Genomic DNA, 16,862 nt, shown 5'->3' with positions numbered 1-16,862 from the left:
GAATCACTCGTCATATACCCTGGAACCCGAATCAGAATACAATGGAATTAGTATACATAGCGGAAGTAGTCGAAGCTAGCAATATTTTCTCGGATTTCGTTAAAAGTATTTAAAACACTACGTATAGAGCGATTCAACGGGAAAGATTCCAACATTTTTGTAATATATTTCTTGTCGGATAAATTTCGTAGCCGCCAACGCAGCTGGGAAATTGTGTTACACGCTGGTCATCCTTACAAGAAGTTTATTCAACAAATTGTGAGCTGTGAACTGGGAAAGTTTAAACCTTCCATAATTCTATTTTCACTCAATTCGACTCATTTTTTTTCAATGCGTCTTTTTGAGGAGAATTTTATCTTTTCCCTTGAAAAATAATTATCGTGAATTCCATTTACTGATGCTGAAGTATTGATTACACAGCATTCACATTTTTGAACCGTTGACAAGAAGTAGCGGATTAACTGTTTGTGATAGTTGAATTTGATTAAAATAAAACAGATATTTACTTCATGAGCAAAATTAATTATTTTATCCTACCAAATATGGAGGAAAAATAGGTCGTGGCTGAAAGAATGACCATCTATAACTGTATTGCGGTATTCTGTTATAAGATGCTGCCAGCTTCAAAACCGGAGGATCTATGGCCTGTACGTTTAGTTTCAGAATTTATGGACAAATTTCTTGCGATAATTGATTTTAGGCAATGATTGAGAATAAAGAGTGGACAGGACGATTAACGTTTTCCTCGGGAGAATAGAAAAAAAAAATGGTCTCCGTGTATCCTATTTTGATCCGGAAGAATTTGCGCTTCATGGCATTGTTTGTTTTTGGTCGCGCGCGCGCTCGTGTGTGTGTGTGTGTTTACTATCGTTTTCATCGCCTTTGTTCAGCAGAAAACATTGAACCATCATTTTTACGCAAGACAGCCTATTAGTAGTAGTGATCGCTTCATACATAGCTAACTGCGTTTGCCCTGTCGCACTTGAAGATGCAGAAAAATGTTTGAATAACGGCGGGTTCAGAAGGTTGGAATCCGGTAGTTACTGTGTTGTGTTGCGTGGTTTCAAGTGTAGCCATAAGATTACATTCTTCACGCCGAAGAAGTTTCACCAAAACAGAGAAGAAAATAAGCATGTTCGGGATAATATGGAAATTACAAATGAATTATGTTCGATAATTCCTTATCCATCTTACAAATGACGAATTTCATGCCAACTCGTCTTAGGAATTGGCAACACCATCTCAGATAGCAGATAGCAAAAAAATTTGACTAAGACTTTTTGAAAAGGGCAAATTTTTTTTTCTTGACCTTGCTTTTTACATAACTTATCCTAAATTCGGAGATGTGATTTTAATCGTTTTTAAGTTATGATTTTTCAAAGTTACCCGATGGTTAACAAAATCATTTTTTCTTCTTTTTCCAAAAATGACTTTTTCAAGTAAAATGAGTAAAAAAACTTTCTAAGTTCAACGGTTTCATTGTGATTAAACATAATAATGTACTAAAAGCTAAAACATAATTAGGCAAGTTGCAGTTAGCAGTCTAATAAGCATTAATAAGACTAAAATAAAATCATGGGACATATGATGAAGTCGCTAATTGTGGATAATGGAAATCCAACGTGCCCTACGATTTTATTTTAGTCTTATCAATGCCCTAGACTAATGAAGAAGAGGTGTGATAACTGCTAACTGCTAGTTGCCTAATTATTTTCTAGCTTTTAGTACATTATAAAAGTTTTTTTTACTCATTTTATTTTCTAGTTTTTAGTACATTATCTGTTTCTTTAGAATATTTCTTTACAATAAAACCATTGTATTGTATTTTGTTAGTCAAATCATTTCATTTTATATCGACATTGAGTGGATTGCAAACATACATAGTGTGTTCTCCAAGTTAAGTTCGTTCGTTTGATACACATATCTCAATCAACCTTTTTTTAAGATGATATGGAATCAGCTATTTTGTAGCGGCGGCCAAATTGGATTTTTCAAGATAAGCAGTTTTGAAATGACAGCAGAGATAAAGGTGTTTTATGAATTCGGTTTGTTCCTATTGGCCAAATTTCTATTAATGTGGGACAACCCTACCGACATACAAACATACATACATACAAAGAGTTCAAGCTGGATAAAACCGTTTAATAAAGTAATTTGCTATTTTGTGATTGCGGCCACCTTAGATTTGGATTTTTCATGATCTACTGTGATCATCTGTTCAAGCTCTTTTACCCATATTAATGGGGGTTTGAGAAAATATGTAATATATGTAAAATATGTCCGCCATTTGGTACTGGCAGCCATCTTGGATTTGCAGTTTTCATAAATAACTGTGCTCTATTAGTCAAACCCTTTCATTTGATACCCACATTAATGGGGTTTTGACATAATATGTAATCCACCATTTGGTAGTGGCAGTCATCTTGGATTTGTATTTTTCATAGATAACCATGTTTTACTAGTCAAGCCTTCTCATTTGATACCCACATTAATGAGGTTTTGAGAAAATATGTATTCCGCCATTTTGTAGTGGAAGCCATCTTGGATTTGTATTTTTCATAAATAACTGTGTGCTGCTGTTCAAGCACTTTCATTTGATATTCATATTAAAGGAGTTTTGAAAAAAAAAGTAGTCCGCCATATTGTAGTGGCAGTCATCTTGGATTTGCTTTTTTCATAAATAACTGAATTCTACTAGTCAAGCCCTTCCATTTGATACCTATATTGATGGGGTTTTGGAAAACCCATATCGATAAGGTTTTGAGAAAATATGTGATCCGCTATTTTGTAGCGGCCGCCATCTTGGATTTTTGAGATCATGAAATACGCATTTTTATAATGACTACAGAGATAAAGGTGTGTTTCAAATTTCAGATCAACCGGTCAACAGAATGGGGGTGAAATTTCTACTAATGTGGGTCAGCGCTACAGACAAACATGCTACAAACATACAAACATACAAACATATTACAGGGCACGTTAAATAAAACCGTTTAAAAATTATAATGTTAGACCCGTATTTTTTCGTTAGGGCGTCCATTTCCATTTTTGGGTGGTCCGAAAAACCAATTTTTTCCCCTTTTTCCAAAAATGTCTTTTTTTCAAAAATTCATAACTTTTGAACTATTGAATCGATTCAGATGAATTTTGGAAAAATATTGCGCACTTGCGAAAAATTTGTATTTTATTCTCGTATTTATTGATTGTATTTGTTTTTCTGTAGTTTACATAGCTTCGGACTAGAAGGTGCGATCTATTTTTATATTTTTTTTGAAAGCTGTTGTTACTTGCTGTTTTCTTGAATGTTTTTTACGTAACATATCCAAAAACAAGCGATGTCATTTTTATCGTTTTTGTGTTATGATTTTTCGAATTTAATCGATGGTTCGAAAAATCTATTATTTCTCAAAATATCTTTTTTTTAAAAGTCTCTTGAATGGCATTTACGTTCCCTGTGGAACTTTTGCCGTCTCTACCTATGAATTAATTAACGTCATATAATAATACTTAGTTGAGATTTCTTAAGCCAAATAACACGCCTTGAATGTATTCTGAGGGGCAAGCTCTAGAATACGCGTTACCGCAGTGCAAGTCGAAGGAAATTTCTTTGACGAAAAGTCCTCCGGCCAGAACGGGAATCGAACCTGAACACCCGGCATGATAATGTGAGACGCTAACCACTCGGTCACGGGTGCACTTTTTTTTTAAAAAAAGTCATAACTTTTCAACCACAGGACCGATTCAATTAATCGACGTATCAAATTAAAGATAATGAACTATTCATCTTTTAAAAAATCACACCTGGAAATAAATTAGATTTTGTTTCCGTAATTATTAATTGTATTTGTTTTTAATGGTTTCTATGGTATTTTTTCTTAGAAACTGAGGTTTTATATCCAAAAATCAGTAATGTGATCTTTATCGTTTTTGAGTTATGATTTTCAAAGTTAACTTGTGCTTAATCTCCGTTCAATATCCCTATGCGACTAGGCTAGATCTATGCGACTAGAATTTAATATTTTCGCATGTGTAATGTTTTTTTTAGCTTATTAAAGATTAGCTAATTGGCTTCAATTTTATGTCGATCATCTGAATCGGTTCAGTAGTTCAAAAGTTATAAATTTTTGAAGTCATTTTTGGAAAAAAAAGTGGAAAAATTATTTTTCGGACATATAATAACTCTAAAACGAAAAAAATCACATATCTGATCATTGGATATGTTATGTAAAAAAGCTTTCCTCAACTTTCAAGAAAAAATAATAGGAGTACCGGTAAGTTTCTTCTTTTTTCCAAAACTTAATGCTTTATTCTGCAAAAATGGTTAAAATCTGAATATTCAAAGTATTGCCCATCGATGGTCACAACTTTTTATCATCTTTCTGACAATTCACGGATCCCTTTCGGCCGGTTTGTCGGCTAACCACGAATCGACCCAATTTTTGACTTCATCAAAATTGGAGAAGTGCTGGTCAACCAGGCCATGTTGCATCGATCGAAAAAGGTAGTAATTGGAAGGAGCAATGTCTGGAGAATACGGCGGGTGGGATAGAAACTCCCATTTCAGCGTTTCCAAGTATGTTTTGACCGGTTTCGCGACATGCGGCCGAGCATTGTCGTGCTGCAAAATATTTTTATCGTATCTTTGTTCGTATTGTGGCCGTTTTTCCTTTAGTGCAGGGCTCAAATGCATCAATTGTCGTCGGTAGAGGTCCCCCGTAATGGTTTCATTCGGTTTTAGTAGCTCATAGTACACCACACCCAACTGGTCCCACCATATAGACAGCATAACATTGTGGCCCTGAATATTCCGCGCGGCCGTCGATGTTGATGATGTTGATGGGGTATCCATACGTTGGCCGACGTTTAGGATTGTCGTAATGGACCCACTTTTCATCGCCAGTAACGATTCGACGCAAAAAACCCTTTCTTTTATGCTGTTGGAATAGTTGTTCACACGTGAAAAAACGGCGTTCGACGTCTCGTGGCTTCAATTCATAATTACCAAAATGACCACTTTTAAACCGTGCAAACTACGTCTGACACGTTCGCTCAGTTGGAGCATGGTCACCATAAATTTCCACCAAAATGCGATGACTTTCCGCAGCTTTTTTCTTCATATTGAAGTATTGAAGTAACACTCCCCGTAAAAATACTCTCGTTGGTACCAAATTCGACATATTCGAAGTGGCAAAAAACTATGTTGTTTACGCTTCAACTTTTTGACATACACTGAAAAAAACGCGCAATGACAGTAGCTTTCCAACAAATGTCTGGAAATTTGATTCACTGGAATGATAATCAAGTTACGCCATCTGTTGTAAAACCGAAGAATCTCACCGGTACACCTAATATAAGCTCTTGAATTGTGATTATTATCAAATTGTTATAAGTTATAAGCCAACTATTTTCTAATAAAAAATACTAATCCCTGTATTTTTCCATCAAATCATATTGAAAAAGGTATTTGATTGCCACGAGGTGAAACCATTACTGTGCACTTCGATTATGATGTTATTTGCTTGAGGGTGTTTCTGCTACAAAAATGGTAGATCTAATGATGATATAATATTTGTTGCGCTTCACACTAGCGCCTAGACTCACATTATCGATGTTGTTAGCGCTTCTGCGTCTATGTTTCCGGCACGCGTGGCTGCGCAATTCTCACCCGTTTTTATACCGCTCAGTTGTTGCGTTCGCAAGCGTCAACTATCCCATGCTGGTTGATAGGTTAGGTGTGAATCTGAATGGAAATTATGACGATGTCAGGTATCAGTTAGGTTTATTGTTTGAGATAGCAAAAATGAAAAAAACCGAATCACTCAAAAAAATGAATTTTTATACGTTTTGCTTCGCGTATCATACTATTGGAATGGTTCGGGTCTAAATTCAATAGAAAACTTATGGTTCATTTTAGATCAGAATGTTGACAAAAGAGGATACCTCGACATATTGAAAATCTCGTTGCACACTTCAACTGCGCTTGCAATTTGTGTTTAAAACTATAACGCGTGCTTTGTTTTGTTTACCGATAAATGAACAATCCTAAGAAATTCCGTTTCGAATAATCCATCATTTTAATTCTCTGCACAACATCAATTTTGGTAACGCAGAGAAGTTCCGTTGGAACATTTTGAATGATTTTCTGCTATTAACTTCCAGAATATCAAGAATGCTCAAAAATATTAGTGCACTTTATTTTGTTTAGTACTATTTGAAGCTGTTATACTATGTCATAATTATGATATGTACCCGTAATATATTTTTATCAACTCACAAGAAAACAAAAAAAAACATGAGTTACTAATTATTAAAACAGCAATTACACCCACATCCAACGGAATGTTTCGCATGCCTACATTGTACGCGGACAGAAGACACAAGAAACATACTTTGGATACCAATTTGCCATCAGGGAACAAGTGCTAGTAGAACTTTGAACTGCCGCCGCCGTTAGGGCCCAAGCTGATGCCCCGCTAGCGTGACGATGGGCGAAGTGGACGCGCGTCTCGACGCAGCGGCAGGTTCAAGCTAATAATAATGAAAACCTCATAAAACTAAAATAAACACACCGGAGAGAAACTGAAGCACATAAATGGATGGGAAAAGCGTTCCAGAAGAAAGAACTCTATTGTTGAGTGTGCTTTTTGTTCTCTCTCTCTCTCCCATTTTATCCACGTTCCTCTGTCGGTTTGTTTTGGCGTGGCGATCTAGCGAGAAAATGGACTGAGAAAATAAATGAATTACGAGAGAGAAACAAGTGAAACTGGAAAATAAAGCGGGAAACGTAATGAGCGAACGAAAACATCGAAGGAAACGGTGAGAGAACGAACGGAATACTATGTGAAGAACGTGGCGCAAGATAGAAAGACTAAAACGTGGCGCGAGAGAATTTAAATTATTTTCGGATTATTAGATGAGACTTATTGAAGCATCGAGCACTTCTGCCACATTTTGTAGTTGCTCTTAGAGTTGTCTAGATTTTTCCTTTATTATTTAAATATTCGTTTCATTCGAATAATTGTCTTTCGGTATTTGATTGATCGAGCGAATATTTTTTCTTGTAATCAAAATGAACAGACGTTTATAATAAAAAAAATATTATGATGCCATACTTTTAAAAGTTACATTCAATATAAGGGTCTGTCCACATACCACGTGGACTGAAAATGCATGATTTCAGATACCCTCCTCCCATTCCGCGGACAAGCGTGGACATTTCTCTAGTTTTTGGAACAAAATCAAGAAATTTCTATATTTTTCGGTAAAATTTCATTTCAACCTTATTAATAGTAACGGTTTGTTTTAAATGCTTCGATTTTATTCAAAATTGTCAGGGAAGCTCTTTATTTTCTACCAAACAAATTTTAACAAAATCAGACAATGAAATCAAGCATTCACTGTATTAAGCGTTGTGCTCCGTTTTTGGGATGGGATAATGACAATGAATTGGTGGATTGAACACACTTTGGAAATAAAAGGTATTAATTAAAATTTAATTTTCAAATATGTATCAAATATGTATTCTATCTAATTAGGTCTAATTATGATTTTATATTATGATGATCAATTCTAGCAGGAATATCATAGTAGTTAAGTCGTAGACAGGACTACGTGCTTGAAGTAATCAAATAACACCAAACCAAAATTCCATTCAAATTATCTTAATTTCAGATTGACTTCAGGCCTGCTGATCTATCGTAGTAGAAAGTCATATGTCTCAAAACCTGGATTTCGCGACTAAATGTCGACATTGTACATTCGTGATCGTGGTTTCGGAATAGTTTTTTTTATAGACATAAATTTATTCGATTATAGATGCACCGTTTTTTTGCACAGTACTTCAGCATCCTTCACGCAACTTGAGAATTCCATCCTCTCACTTTTAATGGTAAATAGTGAGTTCTTACAGGAATCCTAATAGTTGATAATCTAAAGATGCAATATCTGGTGAGCAAGGCGGGTGGAGTCTTAGAAGCGCTTCGAGGGCGCTGACGGAATTGATGGTCCTCTATTACCGATTGGAAAAAAAGATCGATCCCAGTTCATGTGTGTTTCTTTCAGAATATACATCTCAGGGAAGAATTTCAGTCATATGAAAAATAAGGATGTTTGACCGGGCAGCACTCTCAGGCAATTCAGTCTTTTTATTGATGAATACAGAGTACTCAGGGTGGGCATAAAGTTCAAAAAGACTTAAGAAAAGATTTATGTATCCACGTGCACGTTATTTAAACCACAAGCGTGTACATTTCCGTAACCCCTGCCCCCCTACAGTTGTCCACGTGGTATGTGGAAAGCCCCTAATTTTAAAATAAACATCGTGCAGAATAATGGTTTTTGCGTGAAATGGTGTTTCAGTATATATTGATAAATTTACCATTTAATGATTTTTTTGCGGACGTTTGACATCATGAAAATGATGCACAATATTTTTATTGCATCAACATACAATTTTTTCTGTTCAAAATTACCTGTTCTTCAAATGTAGTTGAAATGGCAGATTTGTTTGAAAATTTCTGGTCCCTATAACTACTAGTTCAAAAGAAGTATATTTATAGAATCATTGACCACTAGTATGATAGCTTAGACCATCTCCTTCAATTCCGCTTTTTATTCCTGCATACACTGGATTCTTCTTCCCAGTCTCCTCCACCACCAGGGAATTATTTTCATGCTTCAAACCGTAAATGGTTTAGTATATTCGATGAACTTCGACAGAACACCATGATGGTTAAACGAATTTTGGCACTGTATTTTTTTGAAAAATGGTTCCCTTTTTCATTAATCGCGATTACTGTGATTATTATTCGATGTATTCATATTTTGATTTTCCATTATTCGATACAAAATTATTCGATTAAAATTGCAGATATTCGATTGTTTGAATTAATCGGACGATTAACCGATGTCTCTAGTTCCTCTCCATGATAGACTCGAACCTAAGCAGTTCTAAGTGAAATATAAAATCTTGCATGGACCTGATCAAACATTCAACATGTCTCCGAATTTACGAATTCACGCAAAGCTGAATCAGCACATGCGACACCTACATTAGAGCTCAGAACTACAAAAGTGATGATGTTTGTTTATTCTGCGCACTTGAAAGCGCGATTCGGTCTTGATTATTTTCATTAATTTCCATTGGTAAGAAAATAATATTTTTGTCTATTTACAATGGTCTCAACACCCGATTGGACCTCATAGTCATAGATTATCTTCAAAATGTGTTTGATGTTTGATAGTGAATATAGGTTATGTGTACTAACTTCCGGACATTTTTCAGAAGCTCAAACTGTGAATAATGACGATGCAATCGATATCGCAATCAAGTTGGTTCATATCATTGATTATGCAGGGGCTTCCTTTCGGCCGATACGATAAGGATCTGCAATATTTGAAGCGCAACAAATGCCACTCATAATTTGCTCAGTGAAAAAAATGTAAATTATAACACCTATACCTATCATTCGTCATATGTTTTGAATGAAACAATGTAAAATGATGATTTTCTAACGTTTTCAATGTAGAAAGAATATTTGAATCCGGGAAATTTGCAGAAAATTTCTGATTTTTCAAAACAAATCAAACCAATTCCACACCAAAAAAAAACAAAACATCATCATTTTACTCGCGGCGCCATCTGGTTGCAATTCTAACGTAAATTCGTCAATACAGAATGGAATATTATCAAGTCGTTCGAAATACAGAATAGGGGTGAATATTTTTTCCGCAATTAAACTGACTATCATGACTCAAGATATTTTTTTCAATGCGAAGGGGTTGGTAAGACGGACAGAAGTTATCCAATATAGTATAATATTGATATAACTACAGATACAATAAAACTATCTGAAACCCCAAAGCATCTATTTCAAATTTAATCAGTTCAAATACTGAATGTTCTAATAATCACAAAAATTATATACGAATTCAAAAATTACAAAAAAATGCCACAAAAAGGCATAGAGACAATGATCTCGATCTCAGAATGATCGTGCCGGCAAATATATTCTTAACATCATACACACGGTATAAACATTATGCGGTGAGCATTGAAACAATAAACAGAAAATAACAGCCAGCGGATGGAACAAAAGGGAAGAAGAAAAAACAAAAAAAAAAAAGCTTATGCTCCCAAACTATGAAGTCAGCAAGTCAGTATGCTATCAGCTGTATGCCAAAGCGGAGGTGGTATGCCGTACCCAGCGTCGACGGTCAAACGCGCAAACATTGATCGGAGGGTTCCACGCAAACCCAAACTGGGGTCTCGATTTGATCGTGTGTGGGGGAAAAGCGCGCGCGTCTGACGGTTGCATTGCTTCCTTCAGTGAAGATTTACGGCCACCGGAAACTCTCGGAAGCCCTGCGAGGCTCTCGGCTCACAGTCCGGAAAGGAAGTGGAATGGAAATTTGATCGATTCACTGTTGCTAGAGAATACCATTGAAGGAGAAAAGGTCGTAAGTCAGTGACATTTGAAACGGTTCTCAGCGCAATATAGTGTTCAGTAGTGTGCATTGAATTTGACAACTTTGACAGCGGCAATTTTTGATAACGTTCGTAAGCCCCGGTAAGTGCCGGTATGCATTGTGGTGCCGTGAGAATATGTGGGTGTGATTGTGCAGCATTTGGTTACCAACCGTCGTTTGAAAAGAAGGCATTAACATGTGAATAATAATGCAAGTGCGCATGTACCTAACTGACGCGACAAGTGCTGTTTATCTCCGGGGTTTGTTTATGAAAGAAAAATAAGTTCCCGTTGCCTTGGTGATCAACGATTCATGTACTGCATAAGTGACGGATGTGCCGATGTGTTCTGTTGTGTGGTGGTTAACTTACAGATATGTGGCACAGATATAGCTTTCAAGTGAAATAATGCGTCGATGCTGAGTGATACTGAGTAACGTGAAAATACAAATAAAGTTCGCCGCTTTCGAAGAATAAAGCTGCTATAGTTTCCTCGCACACTGCTCGTGGAATTCGGTTTTAAGTTACAATTTTTACAAAAGGGATCAAAGGTAATATATAGGTTTTTGTTTCTTCTTACAAATATAGAATGTGTCAATTAGGCTCGAGAATCGGTAGAAAAAATGATCTTTTTTAAATAAGTTATTTTGATATTTGATTATTTTATTATTCAAAGTTATTTCCTGTAGCTTCAATACATCGATTTAATAACGAATTCGATGCGTGCTCTAGCTCATTTTGAAAAATGGTGCTCATTGCTTCGGTTGAAGCCTTAATGTTTGAAAAAATGTAAAAGTCACAATGTGCCTAATCAGGTGAATACGACGGATTATGTAGAATACAGACGTGGTTTCGATACAAAAATTTATGTACGATCAGTGATATGTAACCTGTTGTTTTCTTTCCTCCTTCCAAAAAATATTGATGGAAAATTCTTGTTTAGATAAACAATCATTGCTGCACACATCTCTCATCCACTGCAATGTTTCTGATGCACTCTAATCAAGTTTCGCGTTAAATTTAATCACTGCTCTTTGTTTCATGTGAGGATTTCAACGAAGACGTTTTACTGAAAACACCTGAATGTTTATTATTTGACAATCAAAATAAAAGAAGTTTTGATCTCTGATTGCCCGGAACTTGATTGACACACTGTGTAAATAGTGTCTTAGTATATGCATTCGTTTTATATTCAGTGCCTCAATATTATTATATCACAACTGAGACACAATAACCGTTTCGACACCAAATTTTATTTCATGGCAGCTTTGAGTTAATTTCCTGCAAAATCCTGAAAAAAATCATAGTTTCGGTGAATGACTACGTGTGTTTAGACTTGCCATGTTCGTTTTTTCTTGTTTGTACGAAAAATGTGTGGTGATAAAATGAACACCCTGAGGAATATGTCCTTTTACTGCGCCCACCTACCGTTACAATCCCCGTTTTCCGAAGAATATTCTAACCTAACTAAGTGTTGTTCAAGACGTTTTTCACTATGAAAAATAAAAATAGTACATTTTTCATTGACAGAAAAAAAAGTCGTCAAATCGAACATATTTTTAGTGTGCGGTCAAAATGATCACATGGAGGTGGTAATAAAAACAATGGGAATGGGATAGATTCATGTGTTGTTTCTTATCTAGATTTGTTTAAATCATTATTTCAATAGTAGGAACATGTATGAGATAAGCTGGGTATATTCACTTAGAGTCGTAATTGAAATATATTAATACGTAGTAAAAACGTAGTAATAAAACACAACGTTTTACATAAATAAGCTGGGTTTTGGTTGGAGTGGTATATTTTTTCCAGAATCAAAGTCACAAAAAGAACACCTAGAAGAGACAAATTTCATGCCAACTCGACTGGCCGTTGGCAGCACCATCTCAGATAGCAGTGAAACGTTGTGGATGTTAAAACATGGGCCATTAAAGCAACTTTGCACACTTGAAATATTCGAAAAATAATTAGACAAGTTATTGGAAAAAAAATTGTTTTTTTTTCTTAAATTTTTACAAAAATTTATAACTTAAAAACTATGATACCTACAAAATTCATGTCAAAAGATGAAATGTGGGAAATAGTTTAAATTTCTACGAAAAAATGCCAAAAATTTTTTGGAAAAAAATTTCGCTGAAAAAAAAGTTATTTTAAAAATTAAAATTATTTTTTTTCGAAAACGTATTTTTTTAAAATTCCCAAAAATATATTTATGAATAGCCTTTAAAGTTTCCAACAATTAATCGAAAGATGAGCACTTTTACAGGGAAAAAGTTTTTCCAACAAAAACTTTTTTATATATTTTTTGAAAAAATACAACTAATCTTAATTCAAGTCAAGATAGCGATATAGTGTATTCGACAATGTTTTAGATCTTATTAAAATGTGAACTTTTGTCGTAGACGTCAACTTTATATCTGTTATAGTTTTTGGAATATAACTCATTTTTGTATGAAGACTTCTGAAAAAATAATGTTTTGCTCGTAACATTTTTGTGTTTAAATTCTCACGTTTGACATGTTCTTGACATGTTTCCAAATAGGGAAAGTTAGCAGAGCATGTAAATTGCGATAATTTATACAAAAAAAAATGTTACGAATTGAACATTAATAGTATTTTTTCAAAGAAAAAAAACCCAAATGTTGTTGTTCGAAAAACTTTTTCCATGTAAATGTGCCCATCGTCCGACGTATGGAAAACTTGTTGGAAATTCTAAGGGCTATTTTTATCTATTTTTTTCAGCATATATTCATATCTATTTTTTTGAAAGCATATGTTTTCGACAAAAATGAATTTTAATTTTCAAAATATTTTTTTTTCAATCAAAATTGAAAAAAAATTATGAAATTATTTTGGTTTTCATTAAAAATTATGAAAAAATTTTTTGGAAAAAAATTTAATTGAAAAAAAAATATGTTGAAAATTAAAATTCATTTTTCTCGAAAACATGTGCGTTCAAAATACTGAAAGAAATAGATGTAAATAGCTCTTAAAATTTCCATATATCGGACGATGGGCACATTTACATGGAAAAAGTTTTTCAAACAACAACTTTTTCATGTTTTTCTTTGAAAAAACGCTATTAATGTTCAATTCGTAACATATTTTTGTATAAATTATCGCATTTTAAATGCTCTGCTAACTTATCTCTATTTAAAAACATGTCAAACTTGAGAATTTATACACAGAAATATTACGAGCAAAACATTATTTTTTTCAGGAGTCTTCATACAAAAATTACATACATTCCAAAAACTATAAAAGATAGAAAGTTGATGTCTTCGACAAAAGTTTATATGTCAAATACACTATATCGCTATCTTGACTTTAAAAAAAAATTAGGATAAGTTGTATTTTTTTCAAAGAAAACATGAAAAAGCCCATCTTCCGATGTATAGACTACTTGTTGGAAATTGTAAGGGCTATTTATATGTATATTTTTGGGAATTTAAAAAAATACGTTTTTGAGAAAAATGAATTGTAATTTTTAAAATAACTATTTTGTCAGCGAAATTATTTCCAAAATTTTTTGTGAAAATTGAAACAATTTCCTACATTTCATCTTTTGCCAACATTTTTGTAGGTATAATAGTTTTTAAGTTCTAAATTTTTGTAAAAAATTAAGAAAAAAAATTGGCTTTTTCCAAAAAGTAGTCTAATTGTTTTTCGAATATTTCAAGTATGCAAAGCTGCTTAAATGACCCATGTTTTTACACCCACAAAGTTTCACTGCTATCTGAGATGGTGCTGCCAATTCCTAAGACGAGTTGGCATGAAATTCGTCAAGAGCAACATGTCGCTGAACTGGGTGCGATATATTACGCATTAGGGATCATTGAAACATTGCCCATCGACCACTATTTTATTTTTTCAGACAGTCTCAGCTCAATAGAGGCAATCCGCTCAATGAAAGTTGATAAACGCTCATCTTATTTCCTAGCAAGAATAAGACAACTATTGAGTGTTTTGGTCGAAAAATTATTCAAGATTACCTTAGCATGGGTTCCCTCTCATTGCTCGATTCCGGGGAATGAGAAAGCGGACTCGCTAGCTAAGGTGGGCGCTTTAGAAGGCACACTTTTTGAAAGGCAAATTGCTTATAATGAATTTTTCCACATTCCTCGTCAGTATACGCTCGTAAGTTGGCAGCGCATGTGGAGTGGTGATGAGTTCGGTCGTTGGTTACACACGATTATCCCTATGGTCTCGACGAGTGCATGGTTCAAGGGATTGAATCTCTAGCTCTCTAGAGCACTGAGAGCACAAGGCAGACAATCGGATATCCCCGTCCGGGATATCTTAGGTAGCCGGGATCCTGATCTTCTGCTTCATCTATACCTGTTCCTCAGAAACGCCGATGTCAACGTTTAATGATGTTTCCTTCGTTGTGCCCCCTGTTTCATATCCCTCCTATCCGATCGATAAACTTTTACTTAGTCGCGGCAATACATACACACACTCTTTACAGATGCACGGGCCGAAGGTTGTGCAGTCCACTGATCATTCAACAAGAGCCAAAGGTTGTACCGCTCATGACAACTCTACACGAGCTGATGATTGCGCCGGCTAGTGACCATTCTATCCTGGATTCCTCGAGTCGAGAAAGACGCACCACGCTAGATATGGGGTACAGACTAGGGGGGCGTTGCTGATTAATGGTCAGCTGCATCCCAATAGGAAGTATCCCGTGTCGGGCACACGTACAGAGCATCGAAGACTGCGACATACCAATTATGAGAACACTTGTAATACTAACCTCGAGTCAACCGCGAGTAATCGGTTACATATTACTAACATAGTCTAAGCAAACATTGTCAAAATATTGAACTCCTGGCCCCGTTAGGCTGACGCCATATGAGCCTTAATAAAATATATATTTTGGATAAAAAAAAAAAAGAACATGTGATAATGTTTATCAGCTTTAGAAAACATAACATTGTAAGTCGTTATCCAATGGTGGCTCATTTTGTAAACAAAGTAATTTTGAATGCGAATTAATCGTTGAAATCAAACAAAATATCTGTTTACCTCTTCTAGAATATTATATAATATATAACTGATAATTTGTTGAAAGTATCAGGTTGAATAACACGGGAAATTCCTCAACCCTCCTGTACTCGCGTGCAAAATCATAACTCATATACTCGCGCACGGTGTCACAGACCGAAAGTTGAGCTTCTCTGTAGTATTGCTATTGTGTATTTTTTAGGCTTCATTGGTTTTTATTTGAAGAAGAGGGTGTAATTGAATGAACAAACGCTAGAAAATATGTTTTCTCCGTCTGCATTCAGTTTTAATAGTCAGCCTCTTCAAAGCAGAGTAATTTTTTATACTCCAACAGAAGTAACGAAATTCGACTTTTTTTCTGTTATTGATTGAAAGAAAGCAACTGAATATGATGATGTATAAATATCATGAAAGTATAAAAAGCTATGAAATAACATAAAAATGTATTTATCGATTGTGGTTTCATTGGTGTAAGAATCAGAACATACCATAACTGCGCGCTCGAAACAAACATATTGTTTACATTTCCTGCAGTTGAAGCGTGTTTGGGGCCTTTTATCGAGGAGAAGAATGTATAACGACCTTCCAGATAATTACCAGATGATAAAAGTTCTGAAATAAAAAGTTTGCATATTTCTAATATTATTTGTTGATAAACTAAGAATTAATGTCTTTTTTTAGATGGGGCATAAAAGATGATATAAAAGGATTTCAAGGAACTCCCTTTTCTTTTTATTGTTTTTTTTTTGCCAAAATTGTTCATTTTAAAGAAAACCCGAAACTGTAACTGTAAAAAAAAACCATAAGCCACTGATTAGTTTGAAGTTTACTGTTTACAATTCTTCCTCAATTGAAATCCTTTCACAAGTGTGTATATGTGTGACCATTGTTTTAGCGAATAACTATTCGAAAGTCAAACATTTCTGCTTGCTTCTGCTCTTATGAATTTAACGACGAATATAATTTAACGACGAATAGTTAATATATGAATCCGTTCAATCCGGTGACAAAAAGGACTAAAATCAAATAAAAATAGTCCTGTTATGATCTTATGCATTATATTCAATAAATATTCCACGCCACTAACAATAATTTATACATTTCATTGAACAATATTCTAAAATAGGGAAAAAATCACTTGTCCAGAAAAGTTACTCCTATGCTCGCGTCGGTGTCTCAGACCGAAAGTGTTAAAAAAGTGACACACGTCCCCTTTGTACCAACACATGCGATACGCTAAACGATGACGACCGACGAATAACGAAGCTAGAGAGAATCGCAAAGTCGTAGTGTTGATATTTTCTGAGAAATGAACGAATTATTTATTTTTCGGTCCCACAGACCTATGCGCGAGTATAGGAGTGTCCAATACGGTGCGCGCAAAATTACA

The 16,862-nt window shown here is 34.8% G+C and overlaps 1 protein-coding gene across 4 annotated transcripts in view; it reads left to right on the top strand.

Annotated features, from left to right (window-relative positions):
* The first annotated feature begins 10,184 nt into the window (after positions 1–10,184).
* The window catches only part of LOC129774670 (uncharacterized), a 269,049-nt gene continuing 262,371 nt past the window's right edge, over positions 10,185–16,862 (top strand). For all 4 annotated transcript variants that reach the window (XM_055778505.1, XM_055778506.1, XM_055778504.1 and 1 more), the window contains exon 1: positions 10,185–11,016. The gene's annotated coding sequence lies outside the window, so the exon portion shown is untranslated. The remainder of the gene's footprint in view (positions 11,017–16,862) is intronic.

The sequence above is a fragment of the Toxorhynchites rutilus genome, chromosome 3, assembly GCF_029784135.1.
Source record: "Toxorhynchites rutilus septentrionalis strain SRP chromosome 3, ASM2978413v1, whole genome shotgun sequence".
NCBI classification, from domain to species: domain Eukaryota; kingdom Metazoa; phylum Arthropoda; class Insecta; order Diptera; family Culicidae; genus Toxorhynchites; species Toxorhynchites rutilus.
Note: the sequence above shows the minus strand (reverse complement) of the source record. Positions and strands in the feature narration are given on the sequence as shown.